The 27,853-nt window shown below is 34.9% G+C and overlaps 1 protein-coding gene across 2 annotated transcripts in view; it reads right to left on the minus strand.

Moving 5' to 3' along the window:
- PPP3CA (protein phosphatase 3 catalytic subunit alpha) overlaps positions 1-27,853 on the minus strand; it is a 306,559-nt gene that overhangs the window by 168,273 nt on the left and 110,433 nt on the right. The gene's annotated exons all lie outside the window — the stretch shown is intronic.

Raw genomic sequence — 27,853 nt, forward strand, 5'->3', positions numbered from 1 at the left:
ATGTAGCAGTCAAGAATAGCTACAAACTAGGTCACCTAACTCACTCTAAGCACATGTAGAATGAAAAACAGAGCAACATACATTCCCATGATATATGACTCTGGGTTATGGTTCCCTAAAACATCTTAAAAGCTTCAGTCCCATACATTTTTCACTACCTAAGTTCAAGATACTCATTTGGGCATGATGGTGAATCATTTAGGCAACACTGCGAATGCTCTTCTTGAAGTTACATGTGCCAAATTCACAACTGGCAGGCTCATTTAGAAACACAGTATTTTTGTTATTACCACATCATTTAAAATCTTTCCTTGCCTTAAATCCCCACTCAAGAAATAATCATGATTCAATATATAACTAACAGATTAATACAAATGTAAGATAAAGGATATATCCACACACATACAAGTCAAATGGTGAAAGAGTGTACGTTACCCTAACAATGGAGTTGTGTGTGTGCTCTTTAAATCCCTTGATCCACAATAATGCTCCGCTTATTCAGAGCTCTGGTTTCCATCATCTTCACCAACAACAGTTCAATTACACACCCAGAGGTAATCAAAAACTGAGCTGGAGTGAGAACACTCACCAGAAAATCTGTGCCCATTACTCCATAGGAAAGGAATGGAGGCATTCTCAGAATACTAAATAGAAAAGGATGGTGGCCGGGCATTAACTAAGCTTTCCTGTGTAGAGTTCCATATTTCACAACAGCCCTAGAGGATATCAGGGCATATCCGTGGTGTTCATAATGGTACACATGCCATACTTCACAAGCATCTTATTCCAGGTTACTGGACAATACACTGCTACAAAGTGCAAAAGGTATAATACACTTTTGATACACTTTCATTAAATAGAATTTTCAATAATTTAGTGTTTAAAAGAGATATGTCTCAGTTATGTGATAATTTCACCTTCAGTGAAATGTCTCCTTCCCAAATCAGAGCATATACATGAAGGTTTATGTATATTGTCAATTCGTTTTAGAAATATAAATGGCCCTCATTCCCAAAAAAATGTGCATTTAGTCATTCATAATGAAACTCAAAATAGTCTTTGATTTGCTAATACTCTATATATCAGGTGTATTTTTTAAATGATATATAGGGTACACACATTAAGTACTGAAGAAAGACAAATGTCATAAAGATTTTATCTATTACATAAATGCAAACTAACTAAAAGCAACTTTCCTTTGTAAGTCTGAAGTCTGAGAAAATACAGAAACCTCTAAAGTTGTTTTTCTGATAACATTCTTCCTCTAAACTAACTGGTTAATAACATCATGATTTTTGTACATTTGTACAAAGAAATAATTTATACTTTTGAAATGGAGACTTTAACTTTACTCCAAGTGGAGTAAAAGTTCAGGGGAAATTAAAGGAAAAGGAGAAAGAAAGAAAAGAATTGATTTTCATCACTTCGGGAAGATAAACTTGAGTTCAGCTCACCAAACTGTCAAGTTAGATTGTATTTTTAAAAAAAATCAAATCCTAAATAGCATGTGAATTTTACTAGAGCAATTTCCCATAGGTATTGGCAATGTTTACTCCCCATATAGTCAAGGGGGACCCAATTATTACTCTCACACCAAATGATAAACAAAACAAATGATAATCAGTCACCCATCCTCTTCTGACTCCCTTACCTCTAGACTCTTAATTACCCTAAGGGTTTCCATGCTCAAGAGACAAAAAAGGGTCCTAGGAGCAAAGGCAGAATCTTGGATCTGGCTCTCCACAAGAGGCCATTTCAGTTGCATTTTGCAAATAGGACTGATCTTTTCTTTTTTTTTTAATGCAAATAATGTTCCTATCCCAGATACGGTTATTCAAATAACAAACTATTTGTGAATTAACACAGAATGATATGGATAAGTAGAGACTATCTACTAGCCAGAAGGTCTACTAACACTTTTGTACTCAAGCAACAAAGTAAGGAAATTTCACTACAATTAATTATTTACATATATTCATACAGCAAGGACATAAAGTTGATTAAAGTTGATCAAGAACTTGCCAAAATTATAATTTTGTAAAAATTAGTAACCAAAGAGCAGGTATCTAAAGAAAGTGAAATATTAGGGCTTCCCTGGTGGCCTGGTGGTTAAGAATCTGCCTGCTAGTGTAGGGGAGACGGGTTCGAGCCCTGGTCCGGGAAGATCCCACATGCCGCAGAGTAACTAAGCCCGTGCACCACAACTACTGAGCCTGCACTCTAGAGCCAGAGAGCCACAACTACTGAAGCCCACGTGTCCTAAGCCCATGCTCCGCAACAAGAGAAGCCACCGCGATGAGAAGCCTGTGCACCGCAACAAAGAGTAGCCCCTGCTTGCTGCAACTAGAGAACGTCCGCGCGCAGCAACGAAGACCCAACACAGCCAAAAATAAATACACAAATTTATTTTAGAAAAGGAAAGTAAAATATTAAACAGGATGACTACTGAAAGAAAACACAGAAAACGAAACAAACACAAAGTAAAAACAAACTGTAAACTTATGAAAATATACAATTATTACAAGGGAGGAAAACCAAGCTGCGTAAAGCATCAATTAAAGGGTTTGTGAAACTGTTTAAATTCTGTAGCAATGTCATATGTTGCACACTTTTCTGGAAAGAAGGCCCACAATTTAATAGATTCTCAAAAGGATCCCTGACCCAAAGAGGCTAAGATCTTCTCTAACATGGCTTCCTCACCATTACTATGGTGACCATTCTAGTTTAATTCCTCAATACATTCTTATCTAGATTATGAAGATAATGATCAGACTATTTCTTTAATTCTCCAGTTACCAACCCTTAATACATCTTATCCCCAAACCCTATAGTTTGGCCAATTACACAATATATATTCTAAGTATTCCATGTAATCTTATACCTTTCTTCAAGCCTTTCAGAGATAGTAAGGCAAAGGGGCTAAAAGCACAAACTCAGAAGCCAAACTGCCTGGGTTTACATCCAAACTTCACCAACTGTATGATGTTGGGTGAGTTATTTAGTTTCTTGAGGATTAAATAAACTAATATTTGTAAAGTGCTTGGAACATTACTGGCATAGCAAATACTTCCTAATTAGTCCTTATGATTAACAAATGCCTTGCTTACCTACTTAAGCATGCAACTTCCTAATCATCCCTATTCAAATGCCACAGCTTCTTCAAAGATGCAAAGCCTGCTTTCCATCTAAACCTCCACATCCTTGAGAATCAAACACTTAATAACATGTCCTTCAATTGGCAAACACAGGGTTTTGCTTTGTCTTTTTACTTTGTTTTTGCTTTGTGTTTATTTTTTTGCCCTAAAAACACACAGCACTTGCTGTTTGTATTAATTTTCATACTTTTGTACTCATAAGACTCCTCACAAATCATTAGAAGATTTTTATGCTAAATTCAATAACTGTGTATGAATCTGAAATTATGATCTTAAATATCATGAATTTCACCCCCTAATTTTCTAGTTGAAGAAACTGAGGCTTAAAGAGAATAAGAGTAGTGGTGATAATAATAATAATTAAAACAACAATAAAATAATCGTTAACACATAGCACTTCCTATATCCTAGACACCCTTCTAAACACTTTATACTGCATGTGTTAACTTCAAGATGTTGATACTGCTAATCTACTTTTCATATGCAAGAATTCAAGGCACAAAGAAATTAAATGACTTTACCAAATTCACAGAGCAAATAACTAGGAGACACCAGGGCTCATATGAGGACCCCCGACTCTACAGTTGTGCTTTTAAACCTTGCTACCATGCCTCTATAGATAAGAGGTGACTTATCCAATAATCTAAAGATAATTAAAGGCAAAGCCTGAAGTCATACCTAGTTCTCTGGATTCCCTGAACCATGAACCATGCTCTTTCTTTTTGAGTTCATTATTCCCTACCCAGAATGGACATGGCAAGCAATCCCCCCCAAAAAAAAACTTTCCAATGATCTACTGATATACGATTCACATCTCATCACATAATTCTCTAAACCCAATAATATTTATCCTGAATGTGCAGTCTGCTCCTTGAACATTGGGCTCTTCTGTCTTCTTATCTAATTGTTCCCAACTTGAAAGAGACCAAAATAGTACAAGGAACAGCTAGTTCAGTATTCAGCTTATGAAAGGTACAAGGCCTTAGCTGTAATTGGTTTTTGATGGGTTGGTCAAGAAGTAAAACTCTCATTTACACTTGGCTTATTTATACCTCCAGTGTTTCCACATATGAGCATTGAACTTGGATCCTATCCCAAACTCAAAAGTTCTCCATCAATGACTGTGGGCTGCCTCTCAGTCCAGCCTGTGATTTTGCTATAAAATGTGCCTCCCCAACCTTTACTCCTTAAAAAGACTAGTTAGTGCAGCTGCCATTGACAAATTTCAGCCATATGGAGCAGAATCCGAGCTCTAAATGACACTAAGTGTAGCAGTGATGAGTTCTGAAGTACCTAATCACCTATCTTCACATTCTGGCTTAAACGGCTATGGGTCCTTAAGAAATCCTTGAGAAACCAGTTTCCTCACCTGTAACATGGAGATATTTACATAACCAAGAGGCATTTAAAAGGATTAAATGAGACCATACTTGCAAAAATGCTTAGTGCAATACTTCGTGGGAAGTATGAACTCAAATTTAAGTATTTTTTATTATTTGTTATTTTGTGCTTCAGTGAATTCCCACAGGATTTCTGTAGTTTCATATGCCAGCATTTTGTTGTATCACCTGAAAACTCTCATTTACACTTGGCTGATTTATACCTCAAAAAAACACAAAAAACAACAACCAAGTGTCATGTAAGTGTTTCCATCATATTTGGGGTCTAGCAGCAAGAAACTTATCTTGCCAATTGACATTAAATATGGCCCCGAGAGGGTTGTCTAATCAAGAACTGAATTCATCATCATGGGCGTGTATGAAATTCTTACTATGAGTTTAATGTGACCTTAGTGGAAAGTTCAGAAGAGCAATTCACGTAAGAACCCCAGAGACTACTGGGCCTTCTAAGAACACCAGACTTTACATAAATAGCAGCATTTACCAAAGACAGTTCTTAGATAATAGGTGTTTTATAAAATAAAGCATTTCTGGAGGAGAAAAAAAGCTCTGGAACATCTGTTAAACATGGTTAAATGGACTTATTTATGGTAAGTTTTCTTACAGATTTGAACATGCTATTATGTCTGGTGACTATCTAGCAGGGAGATCAATCATGCCTCAACTCTCAATTATTTTTCTATAAAACTGTCTTCTTGACACATATGTTTTGTCAAAACCTACTATAAACAAATAACCAATTCAACTATTTTGACAAAGTGAATCTGTCAGTTCACACAAATGTGAATATTCAATAATAGAGGGTATCAGTAAAATTGGAGAAAAAATTTTAATCAAAATCATAAACATATTAGTTTAAGCTGAGGACATATGGTATATGTCTAACAATTTCCAAAAAAAAGTGTAAAATCAGCTTATTTCTGATGTCTCCTTACTCATATACGTACCTTACTGAACCATGTATGACCATGCAATAAAAGTTTACATTTTTACTCTACAATTAAGGAAGAAGGAAACCAAAGAATTCCAACCAAAGGAAAGAAAACCTTTGGTTTTTGACATTGATAGGACTGCCACAGCCGCAGGCATCTCCCCTGTCTTCCTTCCACTTTCAGACCCAATGTTTGGCATTCTAGAGCCACGATCTGGGGGCCACACCAACCTTTCAACATGCCAGTCAGATATAACAAAAACTAGCAATCATTTAAGGGTCTACTCAAATTAATTACAATGGATTTTTGCTCTCAAATAAAAGATTTGCTCCTTCTTATTTTAGAGGCTTCAGTTAAAGAAGTTTGGGTAATGCAGCTGTGCTTGCCCCAGGGCTCTGGAACCCTACTACGTGGGTTCACATCATTTTCTGCTACCTAATAGGTCTAGGTCATCGGGGGGATGATTCATTTAATCTCTTTCATCTCACTGTGTCTGAGCTTCCTCATCTGTAAAATGCAGATAATAATGGCAACTATCACACAAGACTATGTAAGGCTTCAATAATACATATAAAAAGTTAGAGCAATGCCTGACGTGCTAAGCGCTCAGTAAGTGCTTACTATCATTACTTTGAGACTTGTTAAAATGAGAGCCAAAGCAGAAAAATGCAGTAGCTCCCTGAGATGTGATTTACCAGGAAAGAGATCAAGAATCATTGCAGGCCTTCATTTAGAGATGACCCCCATACCACAGGATATGCTGGCTTTCAGCACCGATAAACGTCTCCTTGGAGGAAGTTCTATTGTACCTATTAGACAAATAGAATTTAAAACAAGAATATGATTCCTCCCATACCAGAATAATCTATAACAGCTCCCTTCATCAGGTCCACGTGCTCTGGGAAGCCATTCATGTAAGTGTATTGATGTAACTAGCCTGCAGAATCACCTGGGAAAGCTCACCGAAATAACCAGTGATCAGATACAAAGAGGCAAACTGTGCTGTGAAAGTCTCATTTTGATAAACCCTGACTGCACAGAAATACAAAATCATTGGCACACTGATTTGGTGCATACCTATAATTAGCCAGAGCAATTTTCCTCCTAGATGTTTCCTTCATTTTCATTTAAATTAATATAATTCCTTAGCTAAAATGCAAGAGAAAAAATGTTAGAAGAACACAATCTGTTTACCCTAATAGCAATAATCAAGTGTTTTCATCGTATTGGTAGAACAGTATAACCGTGTACTTCTTTACTCTCATGTCCTTTCATTAGATTTTATCTTGTATACATTCACTAAATTGAGTCTGCACTGAATGAGTGTCATTTTGCCCAATGAAATATTTACATTTGTAATGTTAACAATAATAATATGTGCAGTTAACAATGTAAATAGTAATGTACAAATACAATATTACATTTGCCACATGTAATATGTCCCTTCAAACCAAGAAAAGAAAATTGTCTTGAAACTTAAAAATAAATGCAAATTACTATGAAATTAAAGGAAAAAAAACCTATTCAGCTATTCAGAGGTAGTAAGAAAAATATAAGAGAGTATAAATAGACTTCTCTTTCTAAGGAATACTTGTATATAACTGAACAAAGTTATTACCAAAACACAAAATGCTTTAGTTAATACACATTGTATTGATTTCTTCCGAATTCTTCATTTCCAGTATTAGAAAAGGAATCAAAAGTTTTTTATACTTATTTTCTCTTGTACCTAATTACCTATTAACCATCCAGTTACTTACTGAGCAAAATATAATTTCTTCTTAATTTATTACAGTGCAAGCATTTTCTTCCCTTTGGTAAAGAAAGATAAACAACAGTGAAAGGGAAAGAAAGTTCAGTTATGTGTTTCAGAAACAAGGACTTGTTCACCATTCTAACCCTGATGTCCCTTCTAGCTAAATAAAAGTAACCTCAGTTGTTTTCATTTAAGCATCTTCACAATTCTTAATTTTTTTTAACATCTTTATTGGAGTATAACTGTTTTACAATAGTGTGTTAGTTTCTCCTTTACCACAAAGTGAATCAGTTATACATATACATATGTTCCCATATCTCTTCCCTCTTGTTACAATTCTTAATTTAATAATGTTAATGCAGCTCACTCCAGGAAAAGAACCTCATATTGCTGATATACCAAATTCACTCTAAAACACTGCTAATCTATCTAAGATGTGTGACATACTTTATTAGATAGGTACAAAAAATGCTTGCCATGTAGCAAAGATTTAGAAACATAACAGGATAAGTCTCAGATTAAACCTGTCTCACCAAAGCTCAATAAAAGCAGCACCTAAGTAGTGAAATACGTCATATTCAGTAGATGACAGGCTACATCATCACCAAATTTAGAGGATCTTTTATGAAACAAGTAACTGGCTTAATTAAAAGAAGAAAAGTCCCTAGGTCTTGAACTTTTGTGCCAACAGTGAATATCTAATAGATGAATCTAAGAATGGAAGTGATCTTTGAGGTGAATTTTTTGGCTGACCTGCATATGAATGCAAAGGAAAGACATTCACCATCAATAAATTGCACAGCATTGTATAAAATTTCTCATTTGGAAACATTATTTAGTCATTGTATCATGTAAGGGAAACTACAGTAATACCGTCCCCGAATGAACTTCAATTTTACGAACTATTTTCCTCTCATTTGCCGAATAAATGACACTGTTCCATACTAAGAACAAGTGGTGATAACAAATGAGAACAATTACACTTTTTTGAGAATCCTGAATTTTCTTGACTGTTCCCAGTCATGGTGCTGTGAATTGTATTTCACCAGCTGATCTACAGATTGTGGGCCCTGCATTCCAAAAACCTGTGAGTCCTTCAAAACTTTCTAGAACTGCTCACTTGCTACAAAAAAATGTCCTGTTGATTATAACAGCCAACTTCAAGAAATTAAATGAAATCGCCGCATACATCTGTGATAAATTATATCATAAAACATTTTGAAAGAGAAACTACTGAAAAATCACTTCCCTAAAGTGTTATCCAGGTGTTAATAAGATACCTTCAGTGGTCAGTGAAAAGAAAAACGTTCCAAAATTATATAAGTAAAGGACGCTATTTGGAGTACAAATCAATTAAATGGTGCTAGCTCTGACAAATGGTGCTAAAATTTGAAAGAAATGAGCTACACTACTGGGTAAATTGAAGCCAAACATTCTATATGGATTTCATTTTCCCTGGAGCACTTCAGTTTGGTGTCAAGAATTTTGAATACCTGGATTTGAGACCTGGTTTTAGCATAACCACATAAATAAGGGTTCACTGTCCCTATCTGACAGATTAAGAAAAAGAGGTTAAATACGTTGTCCAAGTTCATACTAACATTAAGTGGCAGTTTAGATGCACACCCAGGTACATCTGGTTTCAATTCTCTACACTAGATCACACTAAACTACTTAATTTATGAAATAAAATTGTATTCTCAATAACTTTCAGAAACATATTCCATTTTTAGACTATCAAATCTAATTTTGTCTATATGCCGAGTGAGTGAAAGAGCCAGGATATAATGTTTACTGAGCCTCAAGGGCCTCTGGTTTGCAGGCAGATTCAGGCAGGGCTCTGCCACTAAATGGCTACATAACTTCACTTCTCAATCCCTCAACTGCCTTGTTTGTAAAATGAGGGAATAATACCAGTAGGCTCCAGAGCCCTTTCCATTTTGAAAATACAAGCCACACAGGGGTTTCAAGTATTCACCTATGATGAATAATCATGTCACCTATTTAACAAATCCCGGGGGCATTCCCCACAGCTACATTTTCAGAAGGAACACTTTTAAAAACAGAAGTCAGCATAAGGTGGGCTGGTGCATTCCACAGTACAGTGTGGGTATTGCACAAAAGGGTCTGGAGGAATCAGAAACTGAGGGCTGAAATCCTGTCTCCACTGAATGAGGCAAACCCTCTGCCTTTTCTACTTCGGGCACCGGCAACGGGTGGATGCAGGCCAGATAGAGACCATGAGTGATGCTAAAGAGATCTACATCTCAATAAAGGATTTGTTTGTTGAGGTGGGACAAAAAAAGAAATGCCACAGTTCTTTTACTTCTCTTCTCTTTCCGGAGCTTGAAGATGAACCACACATCTTGAAGGAGAGCCCAGCAAGGAATAAATTCTTAAGAAACACTGATGGAAGGAAAGAGGAAAAGAAGAGGAGAAAATGACAGTGTTACAGAAAAAAAGAAAGGGGAAAAAAGGGAGGAGCAGGAAGAGGAAAATTTATTAAATGGAGCTATGAAGACCATATCCAAGTTTTCCTTCTCAATGTTAATGGAAGAAAGGAAAAAGCCCTCCACGAAAGAATAAGATTTTACCCTCAGCATATCCTGAGTTGTATCAAAGGTGCTTGATCTTTACCATCAAATATTATTCAGATAACGTAAACACTCTAAGAAAAATCCCTTAAAAACTGCATCATTACATTGAATGACTCTCTACTTTTGGGGGGGGGGAGTTAAAATGTGGAAAACTGAAGCACACTCTCCCAATTTCATTGCTGAATTTTTTTCCCTTCACTTAAAAAAACAATTTTTGTTACACCCAAGTTTTCCTATAGCCCTTCACTGCATAAGGTCAACTTTTGTTTTCACTAACACTATGAAGGTTGAATAATAATTAGCCACAGTTTAGATTCCTTTCTATTAACAATTCATTTAGAGAAAACAAAGGAAAAAAATCACATGTAACAATGGAAAATACAGTTCTTCCATCATCAGATAAGAAAACAAATAAGAGTATTTCAGCAATGGGGATAATCTGTAAAACCAACTGTTCTCAGGATGAAACAGAGAACTAACAAAGTAAATAGATGTCAAAAAGCAAAAGGTTTCGAAATGAGCAGAAATATACATTGTTTTTAAAGTCTCAAATCAGACATAAGCAATCAACAACGAATGAAGAATGTTATCTACCACTATTTATCCTCCATAGTTGTTACTGGATATCCAGACAGTCCTTCATATCACAAATAAACACATGGTCCTTTTGAGAACCTCTGTTGAAGATATGAGTTTATTCATTCATTTAAAAAGATCTTGTTAACATCTATTATGTGTCAGACACTGAGCTAGGTGTTGTGGAATCAATTTTTACATTCCTACTGTAGGGCATAAGAACAGGGAAAAAATGGAAGGGTGAGATTGGGGTTCTCAGAGTCACTGCTAAAGTCTGATATGCTATAATTTTATCATCTTGTGCTCAAAATTTCATATTTTTTAATGAACTTTATTTCACATCAGTTTACAGTTCTTCTCAGACTGTGAGGGTTTTGTTGTTGTTGTCGGTTTTGTTTTCTTTTGTTTTGGGGCACACTGCACAGCATGCGGAACTTCCCTGACCAGGGATCGAACCTGTGCCCCCTCAACTGGAAGCGCAGAGTCTTAACCACTGGACCACCAGGGAAGTCCTCAAAATTTCACATTTTGAAATATTTCATCAATGCATCTGGAAAGTATAATATTTAAACAATAATTTGAAGCTCCATTAATAGCGTGGGGTCATGGAATAAGAAGGAGAAAATAAACTGAAAAAAATGCCACAGTAAGATATACCTAAGTTAATGACAAGTATTCATGTACACAGCCCAGCTCTTTAATAGAAAGGCACAGAAATGCCTAAAATCACAATAAGATACTTAAAGAAAATCTAAAGGTAAAATTAGTGGTTAAAAAAATACACAGAATATTGTTGACATTATTACCATTTAAAGAAAAATATTATTGCCTCAGTGATGATGATTAGTTACACCTGTGACATTTCCAACTCATACTCCCTTAATGAAATCAATATTTTATAGCCATATTTTTCTACTTATAGAAGAGACTACCCAGCAATGAATAATATACGCATGAAATTTTAATAAAATCTTTTCTCCCCTTGAAAAGTATTTTATAGTATTATGAACACTGCAGATAAGTAGGAATACAGTTAAGTAAAGCTCTAGTATATGATTTTTAGCTTCTGAATAAATCTTAATAATAAAATCTTAATAATAAATCTTAATAATAAAATTTAACATGGAGGTAAAAACTGACAAGAGAATTAATCTCTTCTTAAAATTAGAATTGTTTTGTTTTTTTGTGGTACGCGGCCCTCTCACTGTTGCGGCCTCTCCCGTTGCGGAGCACAGGCTCCGGACGCGCAGGCTCAGCGGCCATGGCTCACGGGCCCAGCCGCTCCGCGGCACCGTGGGATCTTCCCGGACCGGAGCACGAACCCGCGTCCCCTGCATCGGCAAGCGAACTCTCAACCGCTGCACCACCAGGGAAGCCCCAAAATTAGAATTGTTAATCAACTATACTCCAATATAAAATAAAAAGTTTTAAAAAAGTTAGATTGTGATAAAATCTCATCATTAAGTTAAACACATATCTCTCTTTCATCTAGCAAAATTTCAGTAGAATAGCCTATAAGGAAATGTCATTTATAAGTTATTTCAAATGGGAAAGTAAATCATATTATTCTGAACCATCATGGTGAACAATAATACTTTTATTCCTAGAAGCTCTATTGTCTTTAAATTAAAGAAATTAGTACTTAAAAGTACTCAACACCTTGAGTAAAACGAATATCCAATATGCATTACAATCTTCAGTACTGTCATCGTGGAAGAGGCCAGTTAACAAATTGTATTCCATATAACAATGTAGACTGATTTTCTAAAAGTATTGTTTAAGTTGAAAAATGAAATGAGAGATTCAAACTCGAAATCAGATTTACAAATTCCCTTCATTAGTGTGATACACAAATGTATAACCTTATAGTATTAAGAATGGAACTAACTTTACATGAAATGTAGCCAAATGAATGTTATTGAATATCCATAATGATCATTTTCCATTAAGCTAAATACTTATAATCATGAGGTTTGATAAACATGCTCTGGTTTCTTGCATGCCATGTTATCATTATAATCAGAAAACTGAAAGAAATTTTCTCCAATTAAATATAAAACAGATGAACACACTTAGGAAGAAAACATGTTTCACTGCCACTTATATAGTTAAGATTACAAGTACATATGAATATCTTCATCATAAAGGAAATCAGATCATTTAGTATCTTAATTTTTCCAATAGCCTTAAATTTTCAAATCCTTTGAAATAAATTCAAAGACTACATTCTTACATAATACTACGCATACCCAATGCTTTATTTTTCACAATTACTTGACAGCAAGTTTGGGTTTTTTTTTTTTTTTTCCTTTTGTTTAGTTTCTTTTACTTGCTAAAATAATAGTCCAACGAGAAAGAGAAAATTAACTTACTCTTTTTTTCACCAAAAACATTTATACTTCTATTTTAATCTCTTTTTAAATAATCAATCTAAAATATAATCTTTAAATAGACAGTACTGACACTAAATTTTATTTACTAGAATTATTGATGCTTTTCCATATGGAGATTAATAGGTTTTAGTAAAAAGATCTAGCTTTTCTGATACCCAAGGAAGAATATACTTGTTTTAGTGCATTCAGCACTATGGAAACAGCTTTTTTTCCCTACTACATGCAGTTGCAAATGAAACACTTTGGTTATTTTTCCTCTTCAATTTCCCAATCCACATGAGGATGGTGTCTGTTATCTAATGCCCTCTTATAAATATTATCTATCAATAACTCACATACACATGCATTCAAAAGTTAAACTAGTCATTCATATTAAATTATGGCATGTATGCTAGTCACTTCAATAAGCTTGATATACTTGGAGTTTTACCTTAAGGTCTGCACTAAATGTTGGCTAAACCCAAATGACCTCCTTTGCCTTAAATTCCTCCTGCAGTTTTATTCAGATTGTCCTGTTTGAATTATACCGTGAGGAAGTCCAAGTATTCTATTCCAAATCACTTCACACGAGTCTTGTACCAGAAGTTCCAGTGAACAGGGAATTTTTATTATCAAAAATGATGTCAAATAGAAGTCAACAATTCTAAGCTAAAATCATCCATATTATAATTTGATAAAAGAAAACCTTCCAAATTCCTCCTACGAAATGACTTGCTTGTATAGATTCATGGTTTCATATATATTTTCCATTAGTTGCTGAGTGCTAGAAAGCACTAATTCCAACTATACACTGTATAAAAGGTGAAGTGCTGTGATGGATTACTCAAAAGCCATTCAAAAAGGTCACACTGTAGTGCCTCTTATATAAGGGACTCACATGGAATTACATGAAATACATAGCTGCCTCTGTAGTTGCTATGTATAATAGAACTAAATGTCTGTTCATAGTAACATGCTTAGTAAAACATTTACATCAATGTAAAAGATTTCTCATTTTATCAGATCTGATATATTCAAGGTCACATCACTTAAAAGTTCATCTCAAAGAGAAATCATATTTTGAGAATTAAAAGGGATTCTAGTTAGCACCCCCCTTCACAGGTGTGAAAACAAACAAAAAACCCCGCAACAATTCCAAACTGGAATTCTAAGTTCTATGATTATTTTGCTAAAAAACATGAGTGTATAAAAATTATTTAAAGCAGGCTAACTACATACAAAAAACTACATACCAAATCAAGTCCAACATCGCCAACAGGCACATAGAAATGTAGGGCATACTCAGGGCTCCTTTAAGAATGACTGCATTCCACCAGAATGGACACATTGTAGTATGCAGTAACATTTACAACTCCAAACGTATTTACTGTACAAAAATAATATGTAATAGTATCAGCTAGTAACTTTTAAAACTGCTTTAAGGAACAAAAACGCACTTCCTTCTAAGAGCAAATGCATATACTAGTCACTACACAGTAGCCAAGATAATACAAAGTTCACACATGCTCTCTCTTCTAGATTGTGTTCTTAACACTATCAAAACACATTTAAAAATAGGAGATATCCAACCAAGTGGATATCCTATGATTCCTTAATTTCTTTTTGTTTTCTTTAGAGATCTACCCTACTGGATTTTTCTCATTCTCCCTCACAGATATAAAGTAACCTGTATTTAAACTGAGGAACCCAGTTTATAAGTGAATTCTAGAAAACTAAATCAACACAATCATTTTTCAAACTTTTAGACTATTTGGAAGTCATTGCTCTGTTAATATGTCTATCACTTTAGGAGTCATTTGAAGTAACAGGGTACCCTTATGGCAAGCACACTGTTATACAACCCTAGGAATTCTACTAGATATTTTCACTGACAGTCAAAGATGAAAGGAGGGCCCAAGACTCCTGGGCTCACCAGTTAGGCACAGTGCTGATACTTCAACCATGAATTATCTGCTTAGGTTCTCAGGACAACTTTATTAGGTTAAGTTGAAAAATAAATAGTAGGTCAGCAAACCCTTTTTCTAAATAATGGAATAGCACAGATAACTTGAAGTCCATCTTCTACACCTAACATTAACAAAGACCTAGTTTTAGAGGAGCATTTTCTGGATAACACACTGGGCAAAAAATTAAACATCTTTGGAATACTTTTTATAAAAATGAACATCAGTTGAGAGAATAATATTGTAAATTATTAAAATTTCTATATTTTAAAATATACAAAATGCTTAAAATTTTTTACTGCGTTTTTAATTTTCTCAGTTCAATATACTTTTCAGCCAATGCTTTCTTGTAATCATTTATGTGACTTCCTGTCTGCTTCTTTCAATGATATACCATAATATTAAGAATGAATCATTGAGGGACTTCCCTGGTGGTCCAGTGGGTAAGACTCTGTGCTCCTAATGCAGGGGGCATGGGTTCGATCCCGGTCAGGGAACTAGATCCCACATGCATGTTACAACTAAGAGTTTGCATGCTGCAACTAAGAAGTCCACATGCTGCAACAAAGAGCCCACATGCTGCAACGAAGAGCCCGCATGCCGCAACTAAGATCCGGCGCAGCCTAAATAAATAAATAAATAATGAATTGTTGAGAATTAACCTTAACCTATTGAAATGTTCACTATTAAAATCCATATTTATTTACTCTGATACTTCATATTTAAAGGTAAATCCACTGTTTTGCACAATCATCACTAGCACCACCACCAGCAGGACCAGTAAAACAAAAACCAAACCTAGAACAAACTATACCAAAAACCAATCCTTATTCAGAAGCTTCTGTTCATTTGTTTTCTTTATTTCCTTTCTTTTTCTCTTTCTTTCTTTCTTTCTCTCTCTCTCTCTCTTTCTCTTTTCTTTTACTGTAGGAGAGAGTGGCATTTAATTTAAAAAATATATATGAGAAAAACATTATAATATAAATGGACAGAATTTATTTCCACACTGAATCAGATCTCCCAGCCTAGATCTTCCAGAACTCTCTCCACCCGCAACCCCACCCTAAACACATTAAAAATACACTCAGTAACAATTGTACACTGTAACTGCTCTCTTTAGTCATTGTTTTTCCAGTCCTTAAAAATAATATCACACAAAAGATTAAGTTCATTTTTCCTTCATTTCTGTGCATTTAAATAAGTGTGTGCTAGGGAAAGGGCACACCTTTATACTCTTTACGTTGCCCAGCGTCACATAGGGAAATCTGATTATTTTTCCCAATTGTTATTTTATCCCAAGGTCATGACTATCTGTTGGCAGATATCCAGGAATGGATGATTCACTGCACTGATGAAAATGTGGCTCATAAAAATATCATTTATATCAAAGATAGGCCAACTATAGGAGTCTATAATGTGGATCTACTCTTAATCAAACAATAAAAATATGAATGAACATTATTAAAAAGGAATATGCTTAAGCCTATTTAAACATAGTCTTTCTTGCTCCAATATCTCTGATGAAAGCTATGTCCTACACTGAAACACAGATATCAAACTGGATTAGTTGCAAAGACACAGTTAAAATTTAATTATCTATGCCAGTCATGCAGGTCATTGGTGCACATAATTCAAAAAGTATTTCCATGTGAAAGGTAGACATTTGGGTGTCTCTGACAGCCTATTAATACACATTATTTTCAAAAAAATAATAAAGTCATTCTGAAAGGTCTATTTGCCAAGGCTCCCAAATCTGTCAAACTGTTCACATTAGCTCCAGCATTCCCTCCATGCAAGGGATGAAACTAAGTAGTCTCCCAGACTAATGGAAAGATTGGCTTAAATTTGACCTTGGCTCTCTCTTTATAATTAGCTGATTCATTCCCTAGGGGAAAGAGGTAATTAACTTACTGGTTCAGAACTTCCTTAGGAAAGAAATGTAACTGTCTCACTTAAAAGAGCTTTCTTTTTTTCTACAGATCTAATGCAATCTCAGATTTAGATAGAAATGATAATTTATAAAATTTTTTCAAATATATTAGCTCCTTGGCTCCACACAATAGCCCATGACTTAGTTTAGGCCAGAGAACCAGCCCTACGGCACAGACTGGATAAATGATATTGGCAAAATCATGATGCCACTTACTAGATAAAACTAGAATTCAAGTTTCCAGACTCTCCATTTAGTTCTCTTCCCCTGACTCCACAATGCCATGTCTATAAGAATGTTATAGGAATATTTACAGTGTAGTGATGTTTCCAATGAGAAAATATATTAGCAAAGCAAATCTGGGCACATATATAAAAGCATTCCTTCCAGAAAATTCCCTTAAAAAGGAAACCTTTATTTTTCTCTTCAATATCCTTCCACAAACCAAAACTCTTCAATGCTTTTAAATAATACATAAATATAACATTGCAATTTTAATATATAATTATTTAATATTATTTTAACAGCAATACTCCAGAAACTATATATAAATTTGACTCTGAAATAGTCTTTCATTCAACAGTCAAAAATGTTAAATAAAATAAATAGAAGTATCTTCTAAAATAAAAAATGGATATTTTTCTGAATTGCCTAGAAAGGGAACAATCTCCAATCTCTTTAAACACAAATCTATAGAACTATTCCCACAGGAGAACAAAAATTTAAAGAAAAGACAAAATATTGAAATAATGAACACTAATAATAACCCCAAAATCAAACTAAAATTATGAACATACCAAAAACTAAAATGATTTGAAATAATATAATTGATAAATAATGTAAATGTAGCATAAACGGTTATGGACTTATATGTTGGGTGACCACATTAGTTTACTGTCTAAATCAGGACACTTTGGGGAATGAAAGGGGGCTATTAATAATTACACTGGACAAGAGGCATAAATTGGGATTGTCCTGGGAAATAAACAGGACATATGATCACTCTAATTTTATGTCTGCACCAGCTGTTTTTTTTTTGAGGATTCCCAAGCATCTTGACATTTTTTAAGGTCAGAATAATTTTTTTGTCTTCATTCCCTCCTACCCCTACTTCTCTTTTACAATCCAGGAAAATATTAGTCAAACCACTTAACGCTTTCTTCTCTGCATGTCCTATTTTGTCTGTTAACTAGGGCAGGACATGTGTATTAGCCTGAAAATCTCCTTTAAAAGCTACTTCTTCTACAGTCTCAGCTTTACGGTCTCTGTGTTTCCATTTCAAAATGTCATGGCCAGAGCCCTGAAGATCTGGTTTCTGCCAGGATGAATACACTGCTGTGTTGGACATCACTGAAATTGGACTCTGAAAAACCCGCCACAGCTCATCTGATGTATGTATATTTCAAATGTAAAGTCTTCTGAAATTCAACATTCAGAAGAAAGAAGGAAATTTGGAAGGAAGAGGTAGAAGGACTAATCAACATTACAAATAAGAGGTTTCACTGCACGAAGTATACTTAGGGTTTCTGAAGACTTTTTCATTAATTCTTCATGCTTAGAGCTTTCCAATGGTTTCTCATCTTCTTTTGAGCAAGGCCAAAGTCCTCACAAGTGTTATATGATTTACCCCATTCCTTACATAAAATGCTCTTTGGACGTCCTACTCTCCCATTTCATTTACTTGGCACCAGTCCACCCAACTCCTGGAGACTCCCAGAACCTCCAGCCATGCTGCTGCCTCAGGGCTTTAGAATATGCTCTGGTTGGAACACATTCCCCCATGTAAGCACTTATTTATTCCCTCACCTCCTTGGGTCTTCCTCCAAATGTCAATTCCGGAAGACCTTCCCTGACCACCTTATTTTAAACCCAGCACTCCCCATCCTCCTATCTTTTTCTCCAGAAAGTCACTATTTGATATATTATATATCTTAACTTATTTTTTCTGTCACATTCCCACCAGAATGCAAGCTCCATAAAGACAAAGATATTTTTGTTGAATATGTTCACTACTGTGTCTCTGGTGCCTAGAAAAATGACTGTTACTTTAAAAAAGGCTCAATAAAAATTTGTTGAATAAATAAATAAACTCATAACTGAAGAAATGTAACCCCCTTAAACGCACTAAGCTCACGAAAATGCCCAGCAATCTAGCACAATGGTTACAAATCCTTCCACAAGCCCCGGTTGCCTAAAGATGACTTAAAATTTATAAGTAAAACGTTGGCCATTTTGCAAATGTCCTTTTGGGTATCTTTGAAATACAGAATTCTTTGGATTTCAAAGAATTTATTGGTTCCAGACTTATTTATCAGTAACAGGCATAGCAAATAAGAACTTTATTATTTGTTTAAGTATATTTTTAAAACAATATTAAACATATACATTTTATGACAGTTAAGAGGAATTTAAAATAGAAAAAACAATGATTCCTTTATAAGTCATATACCAAATACTCACAGGAAATTATACATAAAATACTAATAGGAAAACAAAGACCTTCCTTTTTGTCTCTAAAACGTCTGAGATAGATGTGGATTTAAAAGCGAGCACTTTATGTCAAACTACATAAAAATACAAATTGCAACATCAGAAACATTGACAATCAAACTTTCAGTTTTCTCCACTTTTCAGTTTTCTCCAGATGCCCACTGTGTATGAGTGTGGGGAATAAGAAAAAATTGTGATGTACAAATACAAAGTTTGTGTTTGCTCTCAACAGAAAATATTTACAGATAATAAACTGTGCTGTATATAATACTGTCATGATATTGATGTTAAAATACCTGAAATTTTGAAATTCTAACATTAAAATAATATTACTCTTTTTTCTATGTGAAAAAACCATATAGATATAGAACCTAAGCTTTGAAGGATTTTAATATAAGTGGTGAACAGATTTTTGTGAACTTTCTGAGAATCCAGGCTCCTTGTAAGACACACACGCACGCACACGCACACATGCACGCACGCACACGCGGCTGTGCGTGCACACACAGAATCTCCTTCCTTTCTCCATGTAATTGTTATTACCTCCAGCACCTAGGCAAAATTACCCCAAAGAAGTGACAAAATTAAAAACTCAGGACCTCCTAATATCCTGATATGATAGTTGGGAAACAATCACATATTTCAGTTGCAAAAGTTTCCTTGAGATAGTTGCACATTTGTAGCAGAATGACCAAAGTCAGAGGCTGCAGATATTGATGATGGGGAAGAGTTTTGCTAGATGAATGAATATCTATATAGGCCCTTTCAACAACTGTCAAAACCAAAACAAGTTCTAACTCAGTGAACTCGCCAGTTTAGAATATCAGTCAATTAAAGTTCCAAATGCATGGCCATGTTTCTTGCACTACAGTTATTAGGAAGTAGTAATTACAATCTAGACCTTTTTTTGTATTGAAATAACACATATATTTGAAGGAACTAAAATGCTTGCAAGATTTTTTTCATACAAAGTCTAAGACTTCAAAATATGTTCCTATTAAAAAGTCCCTCAGAGCTATATTTCTCATGCAACCCAGAAGAACATGATCATTCACATCATTCACCTCTGCAGTCATAGTGTCTTCTAATATAAATGTTTGAGAAATATTGATATCACGAAATGTTATCGCTTCAGGTAGAAAAATGAAAACTGACATACTACCTCACGACTTTCCATGATTGAGTAGGATTCTGTTTTTATATGATGGACAGTGCATAGTATCAAAGATACAGGTGTTTATAATCCTTTATAATTAAACAGTTCTACTATAAAGAGCATTCCAAAAAAGAAAATAAATGTGGTCCTATTGATAAGCCTAATGTTGGATATATGGTGCATAGGTTTGGTATATAGGTTTCTATATTCATACGTACACACACACACAGAAAGACATTTACCTGTTATGTGTGTTTGTGTATATTCACACATAAATTATATTTTTTAATAAAGGCAATACACTTTTGAGGGAAGGAAAGCTTGCACCATATTTAAATTATTCTTAGGATAATAGATGCTCATCAATTTCTTAAGAGACTCATTGGGTTACGTATAATTTAAAATTCAACTAAATCCTTCCCTGATGTCTGATACTGGCTCTTTCCTCATCATCTGTAAATTCTCCTCTCTTGTTTTATATACCAGATCGTGTAGTCATATATAATGCTACAGTTATTCATCAACTGTCTTTCTTTCATTCTACATTATACTTGTTAAAAAGACAGGAAATACTTTATGGATCATTTAATATTTAGCTTAGTTCCTAGCAGATAGAAGGCTACTCAAAAGTATTTGTTGAATTAACTAAGTGAATGAATAAATGAATAAACAAACAAACAAATAAATAAATATTTAATTCTAACTTCTCTTCCTCATGTTTTAATCACAATAGTGGTCCTTCAAAGATAACAAAGAGAATTCCTCTCAGCATCTAACAGGTCTTTTCAAGGGAATTCTCCCTTTAGTGATTGAAGCTGTAATTGACCAAATAAGGCTAAACTGTATAGCATATAGAATTTAATATAATAAACAATTTAAATAAATGCAAATTCCTTTTCCTAAGTAAAGAACAAATGTCTCCTCCCAACAAACAAAAACCCAGGACCAGACAGCTTCAATGGTGAATTTTACAAAACACTGGAGGAAGATTCAATACCTATTCTTCTCAAACACTTCCAAAATATTGAAGAGGAGGGAAATCTTTAAAACACATTTTATGAAGTCATCATTACTGATGCCAAAACCAGACAAAGACACCACACAAAAAAGCAAAATGACAGGTCAGTGTCTTTGCTGAACATGATTCAGCAAAAAAAAATCCTCAACAAAATATTAGCAAACCAAATCCAACAATACACTAAAAAGATCATATACCACAATCAAGTAGGATTTATTCCAGGGATGTAAGAATGGTTCAACATTCAATAATCAATTAATGTAAGCCATCTATCAAGACAAGGATGCCCACTCTCATCACTTTTATTCAATATAGTACTGGAAGTCCTAGACACAGCAATTAGGCAAGAAAAAGAAACAAAAGGCATCCAAATTTGAAGGGAAGAAGTAAAACTCTCACAATTTGCAGATGACATGATATCATATATAAAAAACCTTAAAGACTCCACCAAAAACCTGTTACAACTAATGAATGAATTCAGTAAAGTCACAGGATACAAAATCAATATACAAAAATATGTTGTGTTTCTATACACTAATAACAATCTATCAGAAAAGAAAATTAAGAAGACAATCCCATTTACAATTTCATCAAAAAGCATGAAATACCTAGGAATAAATTTAACCAAGGAGGTGAAAGACCTCTACATTGAAAACCATAAAACATTGAGGAAGGAAATTGAGGAAGACACACAAAAAAAGGGAAAGGCAGTCCATGCTCATGGATCAGAAGAATTAATATTGTTAAAATGTCCACACTACATGAAGCAATCCACAGATTCAATGCAATCCCTATCAAATGCCAAAGGTATATTTCACAGAACTAGAACAAATAATTCTAAAATTTGTATGGAACCACACACACCAAAAAAATAGCCAAAACAATCTTAAGAGAGAAGAACAAAGCTGGAGGTATCACGATCCCTGATTTTAAACTATCCTATAAAGCTATAGTAATCAAAAGAGTGTGGTACTGGCACAAAGACAGATATATACATCAGTGGAACAGAACTGAGAACCAAGAAATAAACCCACACATGCAAGGACAACCTACAACAAAAGAGCAAAGAACACAAAATGGAAAAAGCACAGTCTCTTCAATAAATGGCACTGGGAAATCGGGACAGCCACATGCAAAAGAAAGAGACTAGACCACTATCTTATACCATACACAAAAACTAACTCGAAATGTATTAAAGACTTGAATGTAAGATCAGAAGCCATAAAATCCCTAGAAGAAAACATAGGTGGTAACCTCACTGACATCAGTCTTAGCAATGTTTTTGTGGATCTGACTCCAAAGGCAAGGGAAAGAAAAGCAAAAATAAACAAATGGGATTACATTAAACTAAAAAGCTTCTGCACAGCAAAGGAAACCATCATCAAAATGAAAAGGCAACCTACTGAACACAAGAAGATATTTGCAAATCATATATCTTATAAGGGGTTAATATCCAAAATATAAAAGAACTCATACAATTCAACAACAACAAAAACCAAACTGATTAAAAAATGGTCAGAGGATCCAAAGAGACATTTTTTCAAAGACATACAGATGGCCAACAGACACATTAAAAGAGGTTCAACAACATTAATTACCAGGGAAATGCAATTCAAAACCACAATTAGATATTGCCTTGTACCTGTTAGAATGACTATTATCAAAAAGACAAGAAATAACAAATATTGGAGAGGATGTGGAGAAAGGGAATTGTTAGCAGGACTGTAAAATGGTGTAGCCACTATGGAAAACAATATGGTGATTACTCAAAAAATTAAGAATAGAATTACCATATGACCCAGCTATTCCACTTCTGGGTATTTATCCAAAGAACAAAAAAACATTAATTCAAAAAGATATGTGCCTATGGTCACTGAAGCATTATTTATAATAGCCAAGATATGGAAACAACCTAAGCGACCATGGACAGATGAATGGATAAAGAACATGTGGTATGTATACACAATGAAATATTACTCAGCCATAAAAAAGAATGAAATCCTGCCATTTGCAAGAACATGAATGGACCTTGAGGGTGTTATGCCAAATTAAGTAAGTCAGATAAAGAAAGACAAACAGTACATGATTTCACTCATATATGAAATCCAAAAAAACAAAACAAAACAAAAAACTCATAGATACAGAGAACAGATTAGTTGCTACCAGAGGGGAAGAGGGTTGAGAGGTTGGAGGGTAGGCAAAATGGGGGAAGGGTACCAACTGTATGGTGATGGATAGCAACTAGACTTGTGATAATGATCACTCTGTAGCATATACAGATGTTGAACAATAAGTCTGTACATCTGAAACATATATATAAAGAAAACAAAGAGCAAATATCTAAAATACTTGTGTTTCAAGGGAGCCAGAACATACACAGTTTTTCATGATATGCATTCTCTAGTCACCCAAATAGGAAATTCTCTGTGAAATCACCATGAGACTACTCTTTCAGCATGTACCTCCAGAGAGTATGCTACAGAACTATAAGATCTCAGTCTCTGAGTGAAAATTGTTTAAATGCTAATATGTGGAAAGTCTTACGGGAATTAAATCACAATTCAAAATTATGAATGCACAGCATCCACAGTGTCTGTAGAAATTTTACAAAATAATGGCATTTAATTTAAATAAAAAGTATTTGATCTTAAATACAGAAGCTTAAAAACATAACACTTAAATAACATTAAAGAGCCTTGATTAAAGACACTACACAATAAGGAGTTTTATATTTTATCTCTTAAATCATTTTAACTTAGGACTCTTTCACTTGGTTCATGAGTCATCAAAACAAAATCTCTCCATGCATATCTGAAAAAAAGAATCCTTCCTGCCAAGGGGCTCTTTATCAAAAGACACTTTTGTGAATTGGAAGCACTTGGTGAAATTCACAAAGGGCCAACTATTAAAGATTTAAACTTCAGAATCAGGACAGGGCAACCCTAACAGAGGTGAAATCTATCCATGGTATAATACTCCCTTTTACTAATAGCCAGGAAACAACAGGCAATGGCAAATAAACTACTGTGAAAGACAGCCATTTAATCAGAAAAGATCTGGAAATAGATATGAACTCTACAAAGACAACTTTTCTCAAAAGTCCAGTCCCAATGGTGCTGTCCCATTAAATATCAGTTTTGATTTTCCAATTAAAGTGCAAGTGACTCTTTGGGGGAGGAAGTCCAGCATGTAAGCTCCTACTACTCCACGTAACAGAACTGAAATAATAAGCCATTTCCGCAGTAATACTATACTGGCTGCAAGTGGCTGAAGTATAAAATAGAATGATATACTAAGTCTAATAAATAACTCTATCTCTCCAAATATGTGCTTCAGAATGGTACAAAACAGAATTTTTTTTTTAGAGACCAACCAAAAAATAATTCAAGAAAACCTAAGAAATTAACAGAGAAGGAACAACTTGAAATACTACAAGGGGAATATAATTTTCAGAATTAAGATTTGTATTCATTATTGTACATACATTATTTACACATAAACAAAAAGAATACAGTTCAGAGACAAGTGCCTTACAGCTTTGAATGGAATTGCCAATATCCAGTCTCAAAGAGAAGAGAGCTTGAGTTTCTGGGCTAGTTCTAGGAAGCCAGCTATCTTATTCAAGGGTCGTGCTGCTGCAGATTCCCCGGTGCGAAGAAACTGATTGTTCTTCAGGATTCAATTACCAAGTATCATCATATATAGAGATAAGCATTCTAGCAAAAATGTGTGATTTTGTGATAGACTCTTCTAACTGGCACTTTTCAAGAACCTTATTTGCTTCCTATTTCGATCTATTCATTCTTTGCAAAAGTAAACCTTGACTTGAATAAACTAGGGAGTTTGGCCCTGTGCTATCAGGTGAAGAAAGTGAATCTCAAGGCAGCTTTAATATAAATTAAGCCCTTAGGAGTTAGTCACAAGCTAGTCAGTCTCTAATCCCTGGTCCAAATGTTCAGTTAATTGCTCCCTTCGGTGTTATATATTATTCCCAGTTCTGTCCACAAAATATGGGTAAAAAGGGCAGCAGGAAAAGGGAGAGGTAGAAAAGGAGGGAATTAAAAGGTAGGTAGATAGTGCTTTTGGAGTGACGGTAGTTGTTTTTTCAGGCAAATAGGACAAGCAAGAAAAGTTAAGACATAACAGAGAACTGGGAAAGGACAGAAGAAAAAGTCCAAGGAATGGGGAAAAGACAGAAAGATATTCAAAGTGTGGGAGGGGGGAGCCTATATTTGAAACCGTTTATCACTGGTCTTGATTTTATATATATATATATATATATATATATATATATATATATATATATATGCATATATGCATACATATATATGTTTTCTCCATTAAAAATTTTCTGAGCTGCAAAAATTAATCCAACTCCCATAAAATCATACTGATTTGAGTTATAAAAGACTTTAACCAAAGCACCTTGACAATTCTTGAACTTTAAATTCTAACAATCTTTAGAAACCTCTTATCCTAAGTCAAAAAACAAATTTACTCTATCAGTCAGAGTTTTCTTCTCCAGAAATGGATCTTATATTCTATCTATCCCCACTTGCAGGTCCTACCTTTTTTTTTTTTTTTTTTTCTCCAGCTAAGACAGCAAAAGAGATGATTTATTGTTACATGTTACATTCAGCCACAACTGAGAATAGAACTAGTCCAGTATGTCAAAGGTCCAGGGCAAAGGTCCAGGGCAAAGGACCAAAAGGGACCGTTTTGATACGAGCAAGGCGGGTCTCTCAAAGGTGGCTGAGGCGATCAGAACGGCCATCGATGTTCCAGATCCCCTGAGTCAAGTTCTAGACAGTAGGCAAGCAGTCCAACAATTTGTACCAGCGTCCCTGGCCTCTGGCTTCCCTTGTTTCTGCTCCTGTGGCCTCCATGGGTGTACAAGTTTACCTGGACCTCTGCCTCATCTTTATTCTTTTGCGCTTCAGCCTGCGCCTTCGCTTCTTCCTCCACTTCGCTCTCATGGCGCGGAGGTTTCTCCGAAGATGGCGCTAAGGCCGAGAGGGTCCTACTTTTAAGATCAACATCACCTCTATCTGAATTATAGTTTTCATTGACTTAAAATATATCATTATTTTATGTATCTCCAAAAAAGAAAAAAATTACTGCCAATTCATTTATGACATCCATCAATGGTCAGATGCATCCCAATTTCAGAAATGTGGGGAGAGGAAAGTGTTCATTTCATAATGGATGAAATCTCCCAACTAGCTGTCCACCTGCTTATCTCATGTCCCATCTTCCCCTCCACTCTTCACTCGGCCACACGAATTATCTGCACGTTCAACACTGTCCAGCTAAAAAGCCACTGTGTCTTCCTTCTGCCTGCATAAGTGAAATCTAAATTATATAATAGCATGCAAAGTTTTTCACAGAGCAAACCCCATCAACTCTTTAGTCTCACTTTCTATCACACCCACGACGTAACTATCATAAAGTCACAATGAGGATCTCTACTTTCCATAAAGACAGCATGTTCTTTTCAAGACTTTCTATGTATGATATGCACTATTCCTCCCTTTCCACGAACCGTCTCTCCTCCCCACCCTCCTCATCTAGGAAAACCCTACTCACACTGCATAACTTGTTGTTTCTGAAGCATTTTCAAAACACAAAGTCATTCAAAGTGCATTGGAGTATGGATAATTTTATAAGAATGTTTCCAGATCTTCAATTCCCAAATCTCCTTTTTCTTAAAACCACCTTCTTGAAAACACTCTGGTTCTTCCTTCCCACCCCACGCCCCAGCCCTTTTCTTTCACAGTTGTTCTTCTCCACTTTACAAATCTTACAATGATGCACTGCTCAGGGCTCAAAAACATCCAGATCACCAAGCAACCGGAGACAGTTCAGAGCTCTAGCCCGGAGAAAGAGTCCTGTAGGAACCAAGTCAAAAGCGAGACAGGCGGAGTCTTAGTTCATCTGGCCTCTAAGTCACAGCCAGACTCCATGCCTTTATCTACTGTAGGTCGAACTATTTATCTATCAATCCATCTAACTTAGAATTAGAAAGCAGAAGTGAGATGCTCGGGGAAGGAGGTATAGTTTATCTGAAAAATGAAGTCATACTTTTTCTTACCAGAAGTTAAGTATGATTTGGCTTATCGGTTTGACAAATGAAGACGAGCTTTATTTATTAGAGAGTGTGGTGAGCATTTTCCGATTTGAACTAAATCTAGTGTTAGAGGCTTTGACCAAAAAAAAGGAAAAAAAAGGTATTTAAATTAAGCGCATATATAACACACCGTAAGCAAAAAATTATAGTCTTTACCCATGCATTATAATACTTCTCATATCTTGCTTTAAATACTTGTTATATGTCTATCTCACTCCATTGGACCATGACTTACTTAAAAAACTTAAACTGTGTTAGTCATCTCTTATTCTCTTAAGTGTCTCATTTATTCTAGTTTAATCAGTTACTCCAGTTCAATCAGTTTTTGATGGATTAGAGCTAGAATTAAATCTCCTTGCTAAAAACTCCTACTAGAACAC

This window comes from Kogia breviceps, chromosome 6 (genome assembly GCF_026419965.1).
Source record: "Kogia breviceps isolate mKogBre1 chromosome 6, mKogBre1 haplotype 1, whole genome shotgun sequence".
NCBI lineage: Eukaryota > Metazoa > Chordata > Mammalia > Artiodactyla > Physeteridae > Kogia > Kogia breviceps.